General features: G+C 38.3%; 1 protein-coding gene across 3 annotated transcripts in view; it reads right to left on the reverse strand.

The window, feature by feature from the left end:
* The window catches only part of Grik2 (glutamate ionotropic receptor kainate type subunit 2), a 700738-nt gene that overhangs the window by 260031 nt on the left and 421588 nt on the right, over positions 1 to 19119 (reverse strand). The gene's annotated exons all lie outside the window — the stretch shown is intronic.

Below are 19119 nucleotides of genomic sequence, written 5' to 3' on the forward strand. Positions count from 1 at the left end.
CCTAGTTGGAGTGGAACACCCCAGTGTATTGGAGATGTCAGTACCATGGGATGATCACCAAGAACAGCAGCCGTAATGGAGTGGATCAACCTGAGCATAGAGTGCTACAGAGGACAGAGATGGAGAAGTGATGCCAGTCCTTAGGAGGAGTCCAAAAGATCAAGTGGAATCCCAGACACTGAAAGAAGAAGCTGTAACATTGAAATTGCCTTGGAGACTCAAAGATGTTAAACATGCCAGAGCCATGGGATACATGCTGAGGAAAGCTGCTAACAGGGAGTGGAACCAGCCCAGGAGGAAGCAGTTTGTTGCAGTCAAAAAAGATGAAAAAGGAGTGGAGATCTGAAGACCACTTTGACATCAGCCATGGAGATGCAGAGTTTGGAGTTTGCCCAGTTGGTTTCCTGCCTTGCTTTGGGGATTACAGTTAATTAAGTTGAATGAATCTCAAAAGAGACCTTGAACTTTGGACTTTTAACATTGTTGCAACTGCTATAGACTATGAGGACTTTGAAAGTTGCACTAAATGCATTTTGCATTATGCTATGTTTAAGTATGGCCCCCATAGACTCATGTTTTTTAACAAGTCTATGGGGACCAGGGAGTGGAATGTGATGGTTTGTATATACTTGGACCAGGGAGTGGCACCATCTGAAGGTGTGGCCTTGTTGGAATAGGTGTGACCTGGTTGGAATGGGTGTGTCTGTGGGTGTGGGTATAAGATCCTCACCCTAGTTGCCTGGAAGTCAGTCTTCCACTAGCAGCCTTTGGATGAAGACAGAACTCTCAGCTCCTCCTGTGCCATGCCTGCCTGGATACTGCCATGCTCCCACCTTGATGATAATGGACTGAACCTCTGAACCTGTAAGCCAGCCCCAATTAAATGTTGTTTTTTTTTATAAGACTTGCCTTGGTCATAGTGTCTGTTCACAGCAGTAAAACCCTAACTAATACAGGGATGGTTCAGTTTCTATGATCAATAATTAATAAATGAGACATCATGAAACTGAAAAGCTTCTGAGAGGGAAAGACGTTACCAATAGGACAAATCATCAACTGACAGACTGGGATTAATGTCCAAAATATATAAAGAACTCAAGAAGTTAACCTCCAAAAACTCAAATAACCAAATTAAAAAATGCAACAGCGGGTTAAATTGAGAATTCCCAACAGAAGAATTTCAAATGGCCAAGAAACAATCAAAGAAATGGTCAAAGTCCTTGATCATCATGGAAATGCAATTACAATGACCCTGAGATTCCACCTTATATCAATCAGAATGGCTAAGTTCAAAAATTTAATTGAAAGCACATGGTGGAGAGGATGTGTAGAAAAAGGAATATTCCTCCATTGCCGGTGGGATTACAAACAAGTACAATCACTATGGATATCAATCTGGCAGTTCTTTAAAAGTTTGAAATAGTTATTTATACCTGAAAGCCCAGCTATACCACTCCTGTGCATATAGGACAAGTGTCCTGGTAACAAGTATAATTTCTCCACTACGTTCATAGCAGCCTTATTTGTAATATCTAGAATGTAGAAACAACCTTAATGTCCCTCAACTGAAGGATAGATACAGAAAATGTATTTCAGTATCACAATGGAATACTATTCAGTTAGTAAAAATGATGAGTTCATGAATTTTGCAGGTAAATGGATGGAACTAAAAGGTATCATCCTGAGTGAGTTAACCCAGATCCAAAAGGACATGAATGATATGCACTCACAGATAAGTGGATATTAGCCCCAAAGTATGGAATATTTTGTATGCAACCCACAGATTGTAAGAAGTTGAAGAAGCAGGTAGGCCCAAGTGAGGATACTTCAACCCCGCTTAGAAGAGGAAACCAAATAATTATGGAAGGCAGGAGGAGAGAGGGATCTCAGTGCGAAAGGGGAATGGAAAGGGAAAGCCAAACAGGATCAGTTATGGGGGTTAGGGACCACAAAAGAAGTGCAGAGGGCCAGGAGAATGAATCGAAACATACAGCTTCTGAGTATGAAAGGTGGGGTGACCCTCTAGAGAATTCCAGAGTTCTGTGAGGTAAGAGATTTTCAGGACTCAATGAGGATGACCTTAGCAAAAATGTCCAACAGTAGGTAGAAGGAACTTGAAGTTTCCGCCTCCAGTACACAGACAGAGCTCCAAATGTAGGGATGGAGTTACCAATCCACAGTCAAAAATTCTGATTCAGAACTTCAGGGTCTAAAATGGAGAAGAGACTGAAGGAAAGCCTGTCCAGGGACCAGCCCAACTTGGGCTTCATCTCAAGGGAGAGCACCAGGCCTACCATTATTACTGATGCTATGATGTATTTAGACTAGAGCATAGCATGACTTTCCTCTGAGAGACCCTACCAGCAATTGACTGAGACAGATGCAAATACCAACTGTTGGACTGAAGTAGGAGACCCCAGGGAGGAATTAGGGAAGGACTGAAGGAGCTAAAAGGGTAGATGACCATATAGAAAGACCAGCAGTCTCAACAAACCTAGACCCATGGGAGATCCCACAGACTGATCCTCAAACCTGGTAGCATATAAGGGTTGGTCTGAGGCCTCTGTCACATATATAGCAGAGGACTGCCTGGTCTGGCCTCAGTGGGAGAAGATGTAACCAATTTTAGAGAGACTTGAGGCCCTTCGGGAAGGGTAACATCTAGGGTCAGGGGAGTACCTTTTCAGAGCCAAGGTGGAAGGGGAATGGGATAAGGAACTGTGGGTAGAGACTGTGATTTGGGGCAATAGCTGAAAAGTAAATAAAAAAATTAATTTAAAGAAAAGATGGTGAATCATCTTTCTCAAGGACATGGAAATATGTCCTGTAAATATTATATTTAATAAAAATTAAACCTTAATGTTTAAGTGTCTTTTGAAGCTAAGAACTTAACTTTCAAATAACTAGACTCCAAGTTGCAAAACATCTTGCCATAAAGTTTATTTTGTGTTTGGATAAAATCAGATAACTAACACAGATGGTAAACAAGTAAATTTTGAACAAATCTTTATTAGCCAAAACTACGTAATTAAACAATAATAAGTACAACGCTTAATTTGAGGCCATGTCTGCAATACATTTGTATTAGTGACTACTACATCCACTCCAGTGAAGTCTGTGTGAAAGGTTTAGAACCAGTACCCCTCAGAGCTTGTGTCTCTAGCTGCATATGTAGCAGAAGATGTCCTAGTCACCCATCATTGGGAAGAGAGGCCCCATGGTCTTGCAAACTTTATATGCCTCAGTACAGGGGAATGCCAGGGCCAAGAAGTGGGAGTTGGTGGGTAGGGGAGCAAGGGGGTAGGGAGAGGGTATAGGAGACTTTCAGGATAGCATTTTAAATGTAAATGAAGAAAATACCTAATAAAAAATTGGAAAAAGAAAAAAATGATGAAAAAAACAAACAAACCTGGAAGCAGCCCTGAGGCAAAGAGCTTCATGGAAACTTAGTCCCCTGGAACTTTGGCATTCCCATAGCATGTACACTCAAAACCTGTCCATGCATTAGTCTGGTGTATGAATCTGTGTGCTCTCTTTCAGTATTGTTTTATTATAAGTGCCTTTAAGGATTGATTTTGATATATAGCTAAGCCTCCACCAATGTTCCAATGTCCTAGAAAGTTCTTGAAGCCGACCCTGAGCTTGGAATTCACTAAGAATGTTACCTACTCAGTAACACTCAAATTTACTTCTAATAGAGACAGTGAAACTAATTAGGCATTACAATTTACTTGAATAGAGCTAGAAAAACTTAGGGCTAGTCTACATAGTAATTACATAGGACAAAACCCGAGTCACATCCAAACACAGGAATACACAATGGCCTAGGAAATAGGTGGGTTGTAATATTTTTCATGAATTCCCCTGGTGCAGATTTTTCACTTGGACCAGAGGAATAGCATAATCAGGTATTACTAAAGGACTCCTGATGGTGGGTTTAACAAAAGACTAGCATTGCATCAGAGCATTCACCCGGCTCCTGTGTTTAGCTGATCTTAATTAAGGGTTGCTACTATTCTCAGTTGTAAACATGGCCTGGCTCCTGCTGTATTTTATGTATACATTTTTTTTTGTTTTGTTTTATATTAAGAACCAGTGTTCCTTGACAGATGTATTCACCTGTTTTTTGTTTTTTGGTTTTTTTTTTTTTTTTTTTTTTTTTTTTTTTTTTTTTTTTGGTTTTTGGTTTTTCAAGACAGGATTTCTCAGTATAGTCCCGGCTGTCCTGGAACTCACTTTGTAGACCAGGCTGGCCTCGAACTGGGAAATCTGCCTGTTTCTACCTCCCGAGTGCTGGGATTAAAGGTGTGCACCACCATGCCTGGCTTCTCACCTAGCTTTCTTGTTTTTCTTCTGTATTATAAGACTGGTGTTTGTTTTGAGAAAATACATCCAGATACAGCACTCCCTTGTGCCTGTGTCTGTTTGTAACACTTTTCTTTTTTTTTTTAATTTTTAATATTTTTATTACATTTTTTCCTCAATTACATTTCCAATGTTATCCCAAAAGTCCCCCATAGCGCCCCCCACTTCCCTACCCACCCATTCCCATTCTTTTGGCCCTGGCATTCCCCTATATTGGGGCATATAAAGTTTGCAAATCCAATGGGCCTCTCTTTCCATTGATGGCCGACTAGGCCATCTTTCGATACATATGCAGCTAGAAACAAGAGCTCCGGGGTACTGGTTAGTTCATCATGTTGTTCCAACTATAGGGTTGCAGATCCCTTTAGCTCCTTGGGTACTTACTCTAGCTTATCCATTGGGAGCCCTGTGATACATCCAATAGCTGACTGTGAACATCCACTGCTGTGTTTGCTAGGCCCCGGCATCGTCTCACAAGAGACAGCTATATTTGGGTCCTTTCAGCAAAATCTTGCTAGTGTATGCAATGGTGTCAGCATTTAGAAGCTGCTTATGGGATGGATCCCTGGATACGGCAGTCTCTAAATGGTCCATCCTTTCATCACAGCTACGAACTTTGTCTCTGTAACTCCTTCCCTGGGTGTTTTGTTCCCAATTCTAAGAAGGGGCACAGTGTCCACACTTTGGTCTTCATTCTTCTTGAGTTTCATGCGTTTAGCAAATTGTATCTCATATCTTGGTTATCCTAAGTTTTGGGCTAATATCCACTTATCAGTGAATACATATTGTGTGAGTTCTTTTGTGATTGTGTTACTTCACACAAGATGATGCCCTCCAGGTCCATCCATTTGGCTAGGAATTTCATAAATTCATTCTTTTTAATAGCTGAGTAATACTCCATTGTGTAACTGTACCATAATTTCTGTATCCATTCCTCTGTTGAGGGACATCTGGGTTCTTTCCAGTTTCTGGCTATTATAAATAGGGCTGCTATGAACATAGTGGAGCATGTGTCCTTTTTACCGGTTGGGACATCTTCTGGATATATGCCCAGGAGAGGTATTGCTGGATCCTCCAGTAGTACTATGTCCAATTTTCTGAGGAACCGCCAAACTGATTTCCAGAGTGGTTGTACAAGCTTGCAATCCCACCAACAATGGAGGAGTGTTCCTCTTTCTCCACATCCTCGCCAGCATCTGCTGTCACCTGAATTTTTGATCTTAGCCATTCTGACTGGTGTGAGGTGGAATCTCAGGGTTGTTTTGATTTGCATTTCCCTGATGATTAAGGATGTTGAACATTTTTTCAGGTGCTTCTCTGCCATTCGGTATTCCTCAGGTGAGAATTCTTTGTTCACATCTGAGCCACATTTTTTAATGGGGTTATTTGACTTTCTGGAGTCCACCTTCTTGAGTTCTTTATATATATTGGATATTAGTCCCTTATCTGATTTAGGATAGGTGAAGATCCTTTCCCAATCTGTTGGTGGTTTTTTTGTCTTATTGATGGTGTCTTTAGCCTTGCAGAAGCTTTGCAGTTTCATGAGGTCCCACTTGTCAATTCTCGATCTTACAGCACAAGCCATTACTGTTCTATTCAGGAATTTTTCCCCTGTGTCCATATCTTCAAGGCTTTTCCCCACTTTCTCCTCTATAAGTTTCAGTGTCTCTGGTTTTATGTGTAGTTCCTTGATCCACTTAGACTTGACCTTAGTACAAGGAGATAGGAATGGATCAATTCGCATTCTTCTACATGTTAACAACCAGTTGTGCCAGCACCATTTGTTGAAAATGCTGTCTTTCTTCCACTGGATGTTTTTAGCTCCCTTGTCCAAGATCAAGTGACCGTAGGTGTGTGGGTTCATTTCTGGGTCTTCAATTCTATTCCATTGGTCTATTTGTCTGTCACTATACCAGTACCATGCAGTTTTTATTACAATTGCTCTGTAGTAAAGCTTTAGGTTCGGCATGGTGATTCCACCAGAGGTTCTTTTATCCTTGAGAAGAGTTTTTGCTATCCTAGGTTTTTTGTTATTCCAGATGAATTTGCAGATTGCACTTTCTAATTCGTTGAAGAATTGAGTTGGAATTTTGATGGGGATTGATTTGAATCTGTAGATTGCTTTTGGCAAGATAGCCATTTTTACAATGTTGATCCTGCCAATCCATGAGCATGGGAGATCTTTCCATCTTCTGAGATCTTCTATAATTTCTTTCTTCAGAGACTTGAAGTTTTTATTATACAGATCTTTCACTTCCTTAGTTAGAGTCATGCCAAGATATTTTATATTATTTGTGACTATAGAGAAGGGTGTTGTTTCCCTAATTTCTTTGTCGGCCTGTTTATTCCTTGTGTAGAGAAAGGCCATTGATTTGTTTGAGTTAATTTTATATCCAGCTACTTCACCGAAGCTGTTTATCAGGCTTAGGAGTTCTCTGGTGGAATTTTTAGGGTCACTTATATATACTATCATATCATCTGCAAAAAGTGATATTTTGACTTCATCTTTTCCAATTTGTATCCCTTTGATCTCCTTTTGTTGTCGAATTGCTCTGGCTAGGACTTCAAGTACTATGTTGAATAGGTATGGAGAAAGTGGACAGCCTTGTCTAGTCCCTGATTTTAGAGGGATTGCTTCAAGCTTCTCACCATTTACTTTGATGTTGGCTACTGGTTTGCTGTAGATGGCTTTTATCATGTTTAGGTATGGGCCTTGAATTCCTGATCTTTCCAAGACTTTTATCATGAATGGGTGTTGGATCTTGTCAAATGCTTTTTCCGCATCTAACGAGATGACCATGTGGTTTTTGTCTTTGAGTTTGTTTATATACTGGATTAAGTTGATGGATTTCCGTATATTGAACCATCCCTGCATCCCTGGGATGAAACCTACTTGGTCAGGATGGATGATTGTTTTGATGTGTTCTTGGATTCGGTTAGCAAGAACTTTATTGAGGATTTTTGCATCAATATTCATAAGGGATATTGGTCTGAAGTTTTCTATCTTTGTTGGGTCTTTTTGTGGTTTAGGTATCAGAGTAATTGTGGCTTCATAGAATGAGTTGGGTAGAGTACCTTCTGTTTCTATTTTGTGGAATAGTTTGTGAAGAACTGGGATTAGATCTTCTTTGAAGGTCTGATAGAACTCTGCAGTAAACGCATCTGGTCCTGGGCTTTTTTTGGTTGGGAGACTATTAATGACTGCTTCTATTTCTTTGGGGGATATAGGACTGTTTAGATCATTAACATGATCTTGATTCAACTTTGGTACCTGGTATCTGTCTAGGAACTTCCCCATTTCATCCAGGTTCTCCAGTTTTGTTGAGTATAGCCTTTGGTAGAAGGATCTGATGGTGTTTTGGATGTCTTCAGGGTCTGTTGTTATGTCTCCTTTTTCATTTCTGATTTTGTTAATTAGGATGCTTTCTCTGTGCCCTCTAGTGAGTCTGGCTAAGGGTTTATCTATCTTGTTGATTTTCTCAAATAACCAGCTCCTTGATTGGTTGATTCTTTGAATAGTTCTTCTTGTTTCCACTTGGTTGATTTCGCCCCTGAGTTTGATTATTTCCTGCTGTCTACTCCTCTTGGGTGAATTTGCTTCCTTTTGTTCTAGTGCTTTTTAGGTATGTTGTCAAGCTGCTAATGTGTGCTCTCTCTAGTTTCCTTTTGGAGGCACTTAGAGCTATGAGTTTTCCTCTTAGAAATGCTTTCATTGCGTCCCATAAGTTTGGGTATGTTGTGGCTTCATTTTCATTGAACTCTAAAAAGTCCTTAATTTCTTTCTTTATTCCTTCCTTGACCAAGGTATCATTGAGAAGAGTGTTGTTCAGTTTCCACGTGAAGGTTGGCTTTCTATTATTTATTTTGTTATTGAAGATCAGCCTTAGTCCATGGTGATCTGATAGGATGCATGGGACAATTTCAATATTTTTGTATCTGTTGAGGCCTGTTTTGTGACAAATTATGTGGTCAATTTTGGAGAAAGTACCATGAGGTGCTGAGAAGAAGGTATATCCTTTTGTTTTAGGATAGAATGTTCTGTAGATATCTGCCAGATCCATTTGATTCATAACTTCTGTTAGTTTCACTGTGTCCCTGTTTAGTTTCTGTTTCCACTATCTGTCCATTGGTGAAAGTGGTGTGTTGAAGTCTCCCACTATTATTGTATGAGGTGCAATGTGTGCTTTGAGATTTACTAAAGTTACTTTAATGAATGTGGCTGCCTTTGTATTTGGAGCATAGATATTCAGGATTGATAATTCCTCTTGGAGGATTTTACCTTTGATGAGTATGAAGTGTCCCTCCCTGTCTTTTTTAATGACTTTGGGTTGGAAGTCAATCTTATCAGATATTAGAATGGCTACTCCAGCTTGTTTCTTCCTACCATTTGCTTGGAAAATTGTTTTCAAGCCTTTCATTCTGAGGTAGGGTCTATCTTTTTCTCTGAGATGAGTTTCCTGTAAGCAGCAAAATGTTGGGTCTTGTTTGTGTAGCCAGTTTGTTAGTCTATGTCTTTTTATCGGGGAGTTGAGTCCATTGATATTAAGAGATATTAAGGAAAAGTAATTGTTGTTTCCTGTTATTTTTGTTGTTAAAGTTGGCATTCTGTTCTTGTGGCTGTCTTTTTTAGGTTTGTTGAGGGATTACCTTCTTGTAGTTTCTAGGGCGTGGTTCCTGTCCTTTTATTGGTTTTTTTCTGTTATTATCCTTTGAAGGGCTGGATTCGTGGAGAGTTAATGTGTGAATTTGGTTTTGTCGTGGAATACTTTGGTTTCTCCATCTATGTTAATTGAGAGTTTGGCTGGGTATAGTAGCCTGGGCTGGAATTTGTGTTCTTTTAGTGTCTGTATAACATCCGTCCAGGATCTTCTGGCTTTCATAGTCTCTGGTGAAAAATCTGGTGTAATTCTGATAGGCTTGCCTTTATATGTTACTTGGCCTTTTTCTCTTACTGCTTTTAGTATTCTATCTTTATTTAGAGCATTTGTTGTTCTGATTATTATGTGTCGGGAGGTATTTCTTTTCTGGTCCAGTCTATTTGGAGTTCTGTAGGCTTCTTGTATGTTCATGGGCATCTCTTTCTTTAGATTTGGGAAGTTTTCTTCTATAATTTTGTTGAAGATGTTTGCTGGTCCTTTGAGTTGAAAATCTTCATTCTCATCCACTCCTATTATCCGTAGGTTTGGTCTTCTCATTGTGTCCTGTATTTCTTGGATGTTTTGAGTTAGGATCTTTTTGCATTTTACATTTTCCTTGATTGTTGTGCTGATGTTCTCTATGGAATCTTCTGCACCTGAGATTCTCTCTTCCATCTCTTGTATTCTGTTGCTGATGCTGGTATCTATGGTTCCAGATTCCTTTCCTAGGGTTTCTATCTCCAGTGTTGCCTCATTTGGGGTTTTCTTTATTGTGTCTACTTCCCTTTTTAGGTCTAGTATGGTTTTGTTCATTTCCCTCATCTGTTTGGATGTGTTTTCCTGTTTTTCATTAAGGACTTCTACCTGTTTGATTAGGTTATCCTGTTTTTCTTTAAGGATTTGTAACTCTTTAGCAGTGTTCTCCTGCAATTCTTTAAGGGATTTTTGTGCTTCCTCTTTAATGTCTTCCACCTGTTTAGCAGTGTTCTCCTGTATTTCTTTAAGTGTGTTATTAAAGTCCTTCTTGAAGTTCTCTACCATCATCAGGAGATATGCTTTTAGATCCGTGTCTAGCTTTTCAGGTGTGTTGGGGTGCCCTGGACTGGGCGAAGTGGGAGTGCTGGGTTCTGATGATGGTGAGTGGTCTTGGTTTCTGTTAGTAAGATTATTACGTTTACCTTTCGCCATCTGGTAATCTCTGGGGTTAGTTGTTGTCATTGTCACTGTTTAAAGATTGGAGCAGAAGCTGTGTTCCACTCACCAGCAGTCTCAAAATCCTGTGGCCCTACTCAGGCCGGTTTCTGCTTCCCTAACTAATGCAGTCTCAGGTCCCGCGCGCAATTGGATTGGAGCAGGAGCTGTGTTCCACTCACCAGAAGTCTTAAGATCCTGTGGCGGGTGTTGTGGGTAGCTGGCGAGTGTCACGCTGGTCTCTTCTTAATCACCACTAATTTCTTAGCTCCAGCAAACCAGCACCAACTCTCCCAGCAGTCTCCTTCTACTCTTGACTCTAAAGCCAGTGCCAAGTTCTGCTCTGTAACACTTTTCATTGCCAACCCAATGCCCACCTGTCCAGAACCCTTATTTCCCACGGATTAAGAGATGCCAACTGGGGCCAGTCTATGGCAAGTGACCTTTCTGTTGCTGTGATAAATCACAGTGACCAAAAGAAACTTATGAAAGAGTTTAATTTGAGTTTCAGAGGGAGAATCCAGCATGGTATGGAGGTATAGCAGAGGGAAACTAAATCAGGAACCCATGAGATTACATTTTCACCAAGTACAAAGCAGAGCACAACTGGAAACACTGTGAAACTCTGCACTGTCAAAGTTTATTGCTACCAGCACGGCTCCATGTAACAATTTTCCACAACAGTTAACCAATCAAGGAGAGCCTGTGTTTAAATATGTGTTCATCTGGGGGACATACATTATTCAAATTAACACAGCACTGTTTAGATCTATAAAAGACGCTCTGTTGTTGAAATCTTTTAGAGAATTCTAGTGATAATCATCATGTTTTCTTTAATGCTGATACAGTAATAAAATTTTTATCATTTAACTTGGTGGAGAGGTTTTCTAAATTGGAAGGTTTTATATTTAATTGTATTTCTAAACTGAAGGGTAAATAAGTGAAATTTTGGGTGGTTTTCTTCCTTTTAATTACAGTTTTCCCTCCTTATACTTTTGAGAATTGTTAAAACTTATATTTTCCTTTTAGTCTTTCTGTAATATCCATTTTAATTAAACATTTCCTTCCAGATGCAGCAATATTATTTAGGAGTCTAGAAAAGAACCTTGTGTGAAGTATTAACTATTTGTACACTAAGGTTCACATAAGTTACTCTAAGTCTGGTGTAAAGGACCTGACTGTATCCTGTAGATCCAAACATGGAAAGGTTATTTAAACTGTTCTCTCCAAATCCAGCCTGTGGATTAATTCTAACATAGGCACATGTTTGAAGATGAATCCAGTTATCCATCTCACCTCTAAATGGGCACTAAAAGAACCAGGTTAGCCTAGAGCACTGTATTTTCTTCACCAGTAACATTTCCTGTAGATATTTTTATACTGTAAAAGACATCCAGTTAGAGGTTTAAGTGCATGTTGAACTAAGGAACAGACAGACTCTCTGAACTTTGCCAAATGACCCAAGAGACAAGTAGCCCAACCATGATTATTTTTACCTTCATTTACATAGACAGTGCTTAAGAAGCATATCTGTAGATAATTATCTAAGGCCAAAAAGAAACTTGCTCTTAAGGACACACTTTTATTCTTGTTCCTTTTGAGACAGACCTGGTCTCATTGTGTTGTTTAGGCAGTCCTCAATCTTGAAATTCTATTGACTCTGACCCTTAATTATCTTGGACTATAGGTGTTTGCCTCCACACCCAGCTTCCTGGAACATTTTAAAACCTCACTTTTAGGGATGCTTTAATTGAAAAGCACAATTAACATTACTTTATATATTTAAAGATTTAATATGTGCATATTACATATGTACACACACACATATATATATATATATTCAAGTAAAACATTTTAAATAAAATGTTTTACTTGAAATATTTTCAAATAAAATAATTTAAGTAAAATATATATTATAGCTGTAGCTAAAACAATGTGTGCTAGGTGTTATATATAAAAAAGAGGTATGGAAATGTCACATAGTTGCTTTTTTGGAGAGTGACAATGTTGCTGTAGAGTTTTTCCAAAGCTAAGGAATATAATTCAGAGGACATGAATTGAATAAGGGATGGAGACCATGATGTCCAAGGAGAACTGGCATACATTAAGACATTAAAAGAACATCAATCTACACAGGTACAGCTGGAAAAATCAGAAGAGATAGAAATACAAAGACAGGGCAATTTAGATCTCAAGAGGCATAGAGGATAGACTCAAGTAAAAGTAACAGAGAAGGATTAATCTTCAGTGGGACTAGAAACATAGTGAATAATAAGAGCATGTAGGAGAAAGTGATTTCAGCAATCAGGAACATCTCTGTCACTCAGTGAACTAGCTGCTAGAGCTCTATGGCCCTGGTACAAAGTTCCAAATTCAGAAACTTCAGGGGAGAGAGACTGAAATATATTTCTATCAAGTATGTAAGTGGAACCCAGTCAGAAAGATTGTCATTCACAGGTTAAGAACAATTGAGAAAAAAAAAATGAAGATATGGTTGAAGCTAGTAGGAGTCTAACAAAGAACTGTAAGGAACAGTCCAGAAAATGAAACCATGTAAAACCTTGTTTGTAGCAGGCATTAATATTAGGAATTAAGGTATTCAATCAACATCATAATATAGCAGCATCTTAAAAAGAAATGAGGGAAATAAAAACTATGTCCTCATTTTTCTTCCTCTGCAGACCTATCATTGATAAGCCTTATTGACACAGTGCCTGTAGAAGAGCCTGCTAAAGCAGAAGGCAATGAGAAAGTTTGGGAGTAGATTGAGAATAACTAAAAAGCAAAGTGTATTTTAGAAAAAAACCCTATAATTTGATTTTTTCAGGCTTGTAAATATATTATTGTGGCCATAGATCTTCAGAGCATTGTAAATTTCTGAAAAAATTTAAGCAATGGTAATAAAATTTCTCTTTTTGTAACAAGACTCCACAGAACATAATACAGATGATAGATTAGAATGAATATATCATTATGCTGAAATATTAACATTGACAAGGTTGAGCAGTTTCTGAGTTATTTAAGAGACATGTCAAATAAGCTATGAAAGGATTGAGATATAAGTTTAAAACAACTACTGAATTTTGCTTGGAAAATATATTAACTTTTTATAACATGCACAAGAAGAAGTCTTCAGAAACAATAAGATCAGGGAAGATAAATGATGAATTGTTTAGGACTTGCTGCTTTTGAGGTAATTGTGAGATAATCATGATAAATATACTAGCTGGAGTAAGATAACTGTAAAACTCAGGGTTGAAGATACATATTGGTGAAAGTTCAGTATGCAAGAGCTAACTGAGATCACAGTGTATAACCTGAGGTAAGAAAAACAAACAATGTGAGGTCAGTGGTGCTGGTCAGTTACTAGAATGAGTTACTAAATTAGGAAGAAAAGTGCGTATTTTGACTTAGGCTGACTATAATCACCTCAGCTTAGTATGAGCACTAAATGTTGAGAAGCAAGGCAAGAAGAGGACACAGAAACATGAGGAAGTCACTGCTGAAATTATGTAAGCTTAGACTGTTGTCTAGCTACAAAAAGGAAGATGGCAAATTAGGTCCTGACAGAAATAATACAATAAATGAAAACCTTGAATGTATACCAGTGGCTTCAATGTAAAAATATGTTTTTTTAATATGTAAATAATGATGTCCACTTATTTTTCTGTGAGTTTGTGTTTGTGTGTATGTGTGTGTTTGTTTGTGTTTGTGTCTACCTGTGTGTGTAAGGCTCTTGTGAATTCTAGTCAATAATCATACCCCTTATAAATGGCTGTGGCCGCTAATCCATTATCTGGCATGCCATTTTCAATAGTTCTAACATATTATTTCCTATTTACTACTTTTGGCTCTATAATTTCCTTGAAGAAAAATACACACAAATAATCTATAAAGAAATTATAGAAAACTAATAATAATTTTAGTGACTTAACTCCACAAAGCCCAAATATAAGCATTGATAATATATAGAGAAAAGTTATACATTTAAGAGTCTGTGAGCTAAAAATGCCATGTTCTAATCAAATGAATTATCACAAATTTCTAGAGAGAGCTTATTGAAATGCCTGGGGTAATTGCTGTACATATTCTCATAAATAAGCACATTGATTTGTATTTGAAAACCAACTTTCTACCTGTAAAGTATATCTGGCTTTACTGTAACTGAACCTGTATTATAGGTTCTTGCTTCAGTTAAATATTTCATAATTACCACCTTTTTGCTGCACAGAATTGTTGTTACAAAATTTAGTTTATAAACTTGGCCAGAACAATGCAAATACAATGTAAGCATTTTATAAATCTTTTTTTATAAAAAGTTAATATACTTTTTGGATACTATAGACCTCCTGCTATAATATTCAAGGAAACAAACAAACAGACACACATCAGACACCACATCATGATACTGTAGACAAAACGTCACCAGGCATATCTTTTATCTCTAACTTTACAAAAATAAAAACCAGTAAATAGTTATTTTTGGTTAAAGAGCCTGTAGTAATTTACTACTTAGCCATCATAATTACTATTAGAAAGGATACGGAAAATGTGGTTCATTTACACAATGGAATACTACTCAGCTATTAAGAACGAGGACAACCTCAGTTTTTTAAAGCAATTGGATTGAACTAGGAAATATCATCCCGAGTGAGGTAACTCAGACCTAAAAGGACATGTATTCTATGTACTCAGTAATAGTGGATATTACCCTCCCCACCCCCCAAAATTTACAGAATACCCAAGATACGGTCCACAGAACTCAAAATGTCAACCAGCTGAAAGGCCCAAGTAAGGATGCCTCAGTCCCACTTGGGAGGGAGAAGCAAGTAATCACAACTGGAAAGGGAGGGAGGGCCCTGAGAGGTAAACTAGACTAGGGACTGTGGGGATAAGAAGGGAACCTGATATAATATTGGGTAAGGGAAAAGGACTGAAGCCCTGAAGACCAGCAGAAATAATGGAAACAGACAACCTCAGGAGGTAGGAGGGAGACCTTCCAGAATGTACTACAGTCCTGGGAGGTTAGAGACTCTCAGGAATCAAAGGCAGGGACCCTAGATGAAATGCCCTATAGTAGGGAAAGGGAATTTATAGAGTCTACCTCCAGCAGGAAGACAAGGCACCAAGTGAGGGAGGAGGTTGCCATCTCACAAATGGCTCACAAAAAGAGACCTATCATGTATGCCCTCCGAAAAACCCAACAAGCAGCTGAAAGTGTCAGATGCAGATATTTGCACCCAGTCAATAACCAGAAGCTGCTGACCGACCCCTATGCTTGAATTAGGGAAAGGCTGGAAGAAGCTGAGGAGGGTGACCCTGTAGGAGTACCAGCAGTCTCAATTCACCTGGACCCCAGAGATCTCTCAAACACTGAACCACCAACCAGGCAGCATACACTAACTGATATGAGGTCCCCAGTACATATACAGCAGAGGACTGTTGGGTCTGGGTTCAGTCAGAAAAGATGCACTTAACCCTCAAAAGACTGGAGGCTCCAGGGAGTTTAGAGGTCTAGTTTTATGGGTGGTGGTTGGTAGGGATATCCACGTGGAGATAGGGGGCTGGGGAGGAGGTAAGGGATCTGGAACAGTAGGAGTGTAGGGCAGGGAGGGGAAATATAATCTGGAGTGTAAATAAGTAAGTAAGTAAATAAATAAATAGATAAAGATTTTTTTAAAAAGAAAGAATTTTAGCAAATAATGAAGAGAATGCAAGTCAAGACTAGGAAGTGAATATGGCTAAATTTATTATATATGCAAATGAGACTTAAATAACAAAAAATAAAGTAAAATTTGATAAAAATAATGATGAGCAAAATATCTGCAGGTACTACTCTGTCATAAAGATGTTTTCATGGTTTACTTTTTTCAATATTGGGAATTAAGCATAATACGTTTCTAGTGCTAGGCAAGGAATTTTCCATTTTACTTCTTCCCAAACTTACTTTGCCTTTTATTTAAAACAGGTTCTCACTAAACTTTCTAAGTTTGTCTTAAACTTGTGATTCTCTTGTCCCATCCTCCCAAGTAGTTGAGGTTATTGACCCCAGCTACCTGAACTACCAGGCTTAACAACAAAATAACTTTTTAAAGAGAATCACTTTCATTATTTTCTGTAATTATTACATATGTATCATTAGCTGTATTATATTTATTATCAAGGAATTTCTCAAACAAAACAAATGTCACAAATACATGAAATAAAATGCAGTTCTATACTCTAATATATAAAATCTTATTATAAAAATTATTTCAAGGAAAACTGTCAACTAAGAAATTTTGAAATAGTTCTTTTCTGGCTCATAAAGAATGCCTATTTTGTCAATGAAATCAAGTTAATAGTAAATATTTTAGACTTTAGCCAGTTAATAAAATTTCTGTTCTTATGGTTGAATATGCTTATGTTTTCTTTTTATGCATTAATTCTTTTTTCATAGATACAATAATCTCCAAGCATTTTCTATGAACATAAGAGATTTCAAATTTGCTTTTTTTTTCTTGCTTAATAAAGAAGTAAGCACTGAGGAAATCAAGAATTCACTGTTGGGAAATCACATCATAATGGAAAAATTAAGACCAGCCATCTGAAAATATCAAACCACTTGATATAAAATAATTCAGTGCAGATCATTTTCAAAGAGGAATATAAAATCTTTGAGGATTTTATTTGTTTGTTACAAAAAATTCTGACTTCAAGATATACTCAGAGCAATAATGATTAAAAAAAAATAACAACCAACTATTGGTACAGAGACAGACCAGTAGATCAATGGAATAGAATTGAAGACCCAGAAATAAACCCACACACTATGGACACTTGATCTTTGACAAAGAAGCCAAAAACATACAGTGAAAAAAGAATACTTCTTAGTAAATGGTCCTGGTCTAACTAGAAGTATGCATGTAGAAGAGTGCAAATTGACCCATTTTTAAATCTCCTTGTATAAAGCTCAACTCCAAGTGGATCAAGGACCTCCACATAAAACCTAATAGAAGAGAATCTAATAGAAGAGAACATGGGAAATAGCCTGGAACCCATAGGCACAGGAGAAAATTTCCTGAACAGAACAGTAATGGCTCATTCTCCAAGTTGTTTGACAATGATTGACAAATGGGAACTCATGAAACTGAAAAGCTTCTGTAAGGCAAAGCTCACTGTCAATAAGACAAATGGCAACCTACAGAATGGGGAAAGATATTTCCCAACCCTGCATATAATACAGGGCTAATACCCTAAATACACAAAAAACTCAAGAAGGTAGGCCCAGGAAACCCAAATAACCCAATTAAAAAATGGGGTACAAAGCTAAACAAAGAATTCTCAACTGAGGAATCTCAAATGGCCAAGAAGCAGCTTAGAAATGTCCAACATCTGTAGTCATCAGGGAAATGAAAATCAAAATGACCCTGAGATTTCACCTTACACCAAGCAGAACAGCTAAGATAAAAACTCAAGTGAGAACAGATGCTGGTGGATATGTGAAGGAAGAATACTTCTCTATTGCTGTTGGGATTACAAGCGGGTACAAATACTTTGGAAATCAATCTGGAGGATCCTCAGAAATTTGGACATAGTACTACCTGAGGACCCAGCTATACCAATCCCGGGCATATACCCAAAAGGTGTTCTACCATATCACAAGAATATGTTCTCCACTATCTTCATAACAGCTCTATTTATAATAGCCAGAAGCTGGAAACAACTCAGATGTCCCTCAACAGAAGAATAGATACAGAAAATATGGTTCATTTACACAATAGAATACTACTCAGCTACTAAAAACAACAATTTCATGAATTTTGCAGGCAAATGGATGGAACTAGAAAATAGCATCCTGAGAAAGGTACTCCAGATCCAAATGGACATACATGGTATGTATGTACTGATTAGTGAATATTAGCCGTAAAGTTCAGAATATTCATACACCATATGAAGCTTAACAAGAAGAAAGGGCGAAGTGTGGATGTTTCAGTCCCACTTAGAAGGGAGAATGGAATAATGATAGGAGGCAAAGAGATGGGGAGAGAAAAAAGGGGTCAGGATCAAGTATAGGAAGAAACAGGAGAAAATTCCAGGGGGGGCAGGAAAATAACTGAAATTATGTAGCAGTGAGTAGTGGGGATAGTGAGGTTGGGGAACCACTAGAAAGTCCAAGAGCCCATGGATGAGAAAGACTTCCAGGATCCAATGGGGATAACATTAGCTGAAATGCCCAACAGTAGGGAGATAGAACATGAAGTGTGGAAAAACATGGTCCAAGTTGACGGATGGGGCCACCCAAACATCTCAAAAATTTTAACCCAGAATTGTTCCTGTCTAAAGGAAATACAGGGACAAAAATGGAGCAGAGACTGAAGGAAAGACCCTACAGAGACCATCCTACCTTGGGATCCATTCTATTCACAGACAACAAACCTAGGTACTATTACTGATGCTAAGATATATCTGCAGACAGGAACTTGTTATAGCTGTTCCCTGAGAGTTTATAAGAGCACCTGACTAATACAGATGCAGATATTAACAGACAACCATTGGATTGACACCAACTAGGGACCTCAATGGAAGAGTTAGTGGAAGGAGTTTAGGGTCTAAAGGGGATTGCAAGCCAATAGTAATAACAATATTAACTAAACAAACCACCCACAGTTTCCAGAGACTAAACAACCAATCAATGAGTATACATGGAGACATCCATGGCTCCAGATACATATGTAGCAGAGGACTGACTTATCTGGCATAAGTGAAGAGAAGGTGCTTGGTCCTGGGGAGCCCTGATACTCCATAGAAGGGGATTCTAGAAGGTTGAGATGGGATTGGGTGAGTGTGCAGTGGATCACCTTCTTAGAGGCAAAGGAGATGGGGAAGAGGTGCAGGTTTCAGGGGTGGAAGACATGGAAGTGGTACAGCAATTGAAAAAAGTTAA

Source organism: Mus caroli, unplaced genomic scaffold, assembly GCF_978045245.1.
Source record: "Mus caroli unplaced genomic scaffold, Mus_caroli_1 scaffold_9, whole genome shotgun sequence".
NCBI lineage: Eukaryota > Metazoa > Chordata > Mammalia > Rodentia > Muridae > Mus > Mus caroli.